This window comes from Mesitornis unicolor, unplaced genomic scaffold (genome assembly GCF_000695765.1).
Source record: "Mesitornis unicolor isolate BGI_N332 unplaced genomic scaffold, ASM69576v1 scaffold11345, whole genome shotgun sequence".
Taxonomy (NCBI): domain Eukaryota; kingdom Metazoa; phylum Chordata; class Aves; order Mesitornithiformes; family Mesitornithidae; genus Mesitornis; species Mesitornis unicolor.
The window spans coordinates 52,114-56,317 of NW_010183498.1; positions in this window are offsets into that span (position 1 = coordinate 52,114).

Consider the following 4,204-nt stretch of genomic DNA (forward strand, 5'->3'; position numbering starts at 1 on the left):
CAGAAGCCAGGTTAAAGGAAAAAAATACAAATTACAATGGGCCAAAGCCAACTGTGGAGAGAGAGTAACCGTGTGTGGACTGACAAAGGACCGGGGCGTTCAGGTTAGGGCTGTGCAAAGGACATGGACTGTGAATGGATGCCCCAGCTCCAAAGGGCAGGGCTGCGTTCAAGAGGCGCTTTCCACCCTCTGAACTCAGATTCCCTGTGTTTCATATACTCGTAACCGTCTTATCTGTGGAGTTCTTGCCTTGTGGACTACAAGTTTAAGTGCTGATGTCACACCATGCCTTTTTATTAATATTTTATTGTTCTGGACAGAGTGTTAAGACTGAAGCCAGACTGATGGACACTGAGATGCCATCCTCCTCAGGAGGACTTTCTACTGCGTTTTCGTCCCCTCCCCCTGCCCCACTGTACATGAGGATGAGTGTTTGAATAGCAATATACCCCCTATGTTTCTTGGGAGAGTTGCAGCACATATCCCCGTCCCGAGTGTGACATTTACCTGACATTAATGCAACAGACTTAGTGCTTGGGAGGGAAGGGGAGAAAACAGTTAATGTAAGGGTTTTTTAATGACAGAATGCTACAAGTGATGTTTACCCAAATTTTGCCTATGATTCCACCTGCTGCCCTTTATGTTTTCAGCAATTTCTTGATGGTCTTGAGCCCAAATTAATTGCTTGGGCTCAAGACGTTGCCGACAGCACCTGCTAATGTGGTGGCACAGGAGCCTGCTTGCCCATCTCCCTTGGTAGGGAGAAAGGTCTGGGGAAGGACGTTGCTGTCACACTCTGGTGAGATCTGGCATTATCGGGGTGGCGTTTGGGGGGGTTGCAGAGCCGGCTGGGGAGCAGCAGGCTGGTGCTTTTGCTCCCTGGTAGCCAGAAGGGTTGCAGCAGGGCCAGATCGCTTAGGATGAGCCCAGAGATACCACTGTGCCTCCAGCAGCTGTTTGGGCTGAGCTTGCACATCACGGATGAGCAAGATCTGCTGCTCCTCTGAATTTCCAGCCTTTTTTGTTCTGTGAGGAGAGGTGGGACCTGGCTTCCTCCCTCCCATACAGACCCGTGCTTTGGGGAGCTGTGGTGCCCCCCTTTCCATGCCAGTGCTAACTCCCCGTGACGAGCTCAGATGCCTCAGATACTTTGGGGTTAAAACTGTCGCTGCCTTTCTGCTGGTGTGGTTCCACCCAGCATCAAACAAGGATCTGTGAAGACTGCAAACGTTTGGGTGCATCTCCCGAGGAAACTGCCACCCAACTCTGACAGCAGGACTCGGGGCTTCCTTTCCGAGGTCCTGTGACCTTCCCAATGCAACACGACTGGGAACCAACTGTGACTTGTGACAATAGTGAAAGAACAAGGTTTAGGGCTATTAACAGTGCAATTTAACTCCTCTTAACAGTTCCAAACAAGAGAAAAAAGCATTTTCCACGTCCCGTTCCCCTGTAACTCGTGACCCCTTTTGTGTATCTTAAACACTAATTGCCTTCAATTGTATTTTATTCTGTTCTCTCTGGAGCTGTTTGTCTTGTATATGATTTCCAGTAGTTCACTCGTGTGTGTTCACGCCACTTCTCGCCCTCACGATCAGCCATGACTTAACACGTGACAAATGTTCAAAAGGAAAGACACACTTCTGCCACAGGCTGCCTTTAAAAATGTAAGAAAAACCCAACAACCCCTGGACTGTCTCTTTCCTAGAGGTACTGTTTTTACTTTGATAACATATTGTGCCACTATATTATACATTTGTATCTCGTTATTACACACTTTTGTAGACTTGTCTTTTTTACAGTGTGTAAATAGCTCTGTCCTTCATCTCTGTGATACTTAAGGGGGTCGTTTCCCCTTTAATTTGGTCCAGTACAGATTGTTTCTGTACACGACTTCCAATTCTTCCTCCTCTCTTTCTCTATTTTTCATTGTTTTGATTTATTTTTTATTCCAGTCTCTCTTGCGTAGTATATTTAAAAATAAATCAATGTTGAAGAACACTTGTGTTTGTCTCTTAGCAAGGCTTTTCAAGGGATGGTTGAGGTTTCTCAGTGATGTGTTTGGGCTGTAACCCAGTTTGCTCAGTTTCTAATCCCTGGTTGAAACCTGTTGGTCCTGACATGGGGAACCGCTCGCTCCTGGGCCATGGGAGCAAGGGGAAGCCTTGCCCTGCTGTGACAGCGACTGCACTGGGCTGCTTCTAAATGAGTGTGAAGATGAAAAGAGGAGCACGAGGATGCTGTTGGCAAGTGTAAATGTCATTAAAGGCAAGGCTCAGGCTGTGGTTGTGTCCGGTCAGTGTACACCCAAAGCCACAAGGTGTTCCTGGTTGGTTTGTGATGACGACCCTTGCCAAAAATCAGTGCCCAGATGTCTTCATGTACACCTCCAGCATAAAGACTTGCATACGGTGACCAGCTGTGGGCTGGGGGAGCATATGGAGGAGCTTCACCTGCCCCTAAATGCCATCACCCTGGTGATCTCCATCGCTGCTGAGAGGCCAGGCCCTGGTGTCGTGGGAAGCCAGAGGCCGCTTGACCTGGCTGGGGAAAGCCCTGGGATCTGCAGTGCTGGGAGTGAGAGAGAGGGGATTAAAGGCTAAATTTAGCTGTGTACAGTAGGAGTTGATTTAACAGATCGATGCGTTTAACAGTTTGATTGCTTCAATTTTCAAGGCTATTGAGCTTGAAAGTGAGAGTGCTCGGAGGGAAAAATAGCTGTGTTTGTGTTTTTGTTTTGGTTTTCATGTCTTTGAAATTACAATGTTTGCTCTTTCCAGCTTTCCTTTAATGTCATCCTGCCTTTTGTTGAGAAGTTGGGTGTCGCAAGATGTAAAATGTGGTCAATGTTTTACACTCACTGTTTTTCTCAAAGTAGAAAAGTTATTAAAGATGGGCTGGTGTGGCAGCCCGACACGGAGACGATGCTGGAGCGGTGGCTGCCTGCCCTGGGGACGATCAGGAGCGGTCTGACAGCCTCTGCCTAGTTTGACATTAATCCTCCCACGATTGAAAAGAGAGGAAACTACACCTAAAGCTCTGTGTCACCTCTGAAGAGACCGTTTTGGGCACCACGTGCCCATTTAACAGTGGGCTGGCAAGGAGTGGGACGGGCTCCTGGTCTGAGGGTGAGCCTGTGGGAGCGATGTCCTGGTACTGGTGCCCCTGAAGCCATGGGGTTAGGGACAGCCCTGCAAGTCATTTGGACTGCTTAGGCTGGACTCAGAACTGTCCTCCCTGGGCGCAGAGTGCTTTTTTCAGTGTAGATCCATCTCAGCAGGAGCTTTACCTGCAAACCAGGCTGTGCTGACCTGTTTTCCCAGCAATCACCCCCCCCCCTTGCAGGAGATGTTTGTCCTTGTGTCCATTTTGCTGATAAAGGTCCTACCCCTGCTCCCCGAGCCGCAGCGCTGAGTGACCCAGTTATCATCAGCCCCTTCACAAGTCCCTTGGCCATCATTAAATCGGGCTCTTTCTCTACGACGCTGGGTTTTTGCGATGTGCTGTGCTGGTGTGTGTGTGCATAGCGCTGCAGGTCTGGGGGGAAGATGAGGAGCAAGCGACGGGGACGGCAGGGACGGTACCGGGGCAAGGACGAGGGTTGTACCCTGGTCAGGGAAGGGCAGTGGGGTGTTTTATCCCCATAAAGGGACCCAGGAGGGGAAGAATTGGGAGAGGGGGCCCATTCCCATGGGAGTTGGATGGGAACGTAGGGATGAGCTTTCCAGCCTCCCAGGGGTCGCTCCTGGCATGATTCCCCCCCCCCTTCCAGGCAGCACCCCCAGACTCCAGGTGGTTTATTTTTTCCATTCACTTTTGCCTCCTCCTCCCCCAGCCTCACCAAGGCGCGATAAAGAAGAGGGAGACGGCATCGCTCCATGGCACGGAGCTGCCCATCCAGGAGCCCTGGGGCTGAGCCCAGCTCTGTCCCTCCCGCCAGGTGAGCGCTGTGGGAAGCGCTGCCTTTTACTTTTAAATAAGTTACACAGAGGGTTATTGCGCTTCAATCAAAGCCTTGTTGCACATGGGCTTTTATGATGCTGCTCTGACCTTGTTTCTCTCCTGGACTTGAGAGCAGGAGCCCGGGTGTCATCCCCCCCAGGTCCTGGCAGTGCTCAGCACATTTCCTTTCCCAGTGCCACTTTTCCCTGCAATGATCCATGACGGCGAAGCCAGGGATTTACTGGCCCTCACTAACCCCACG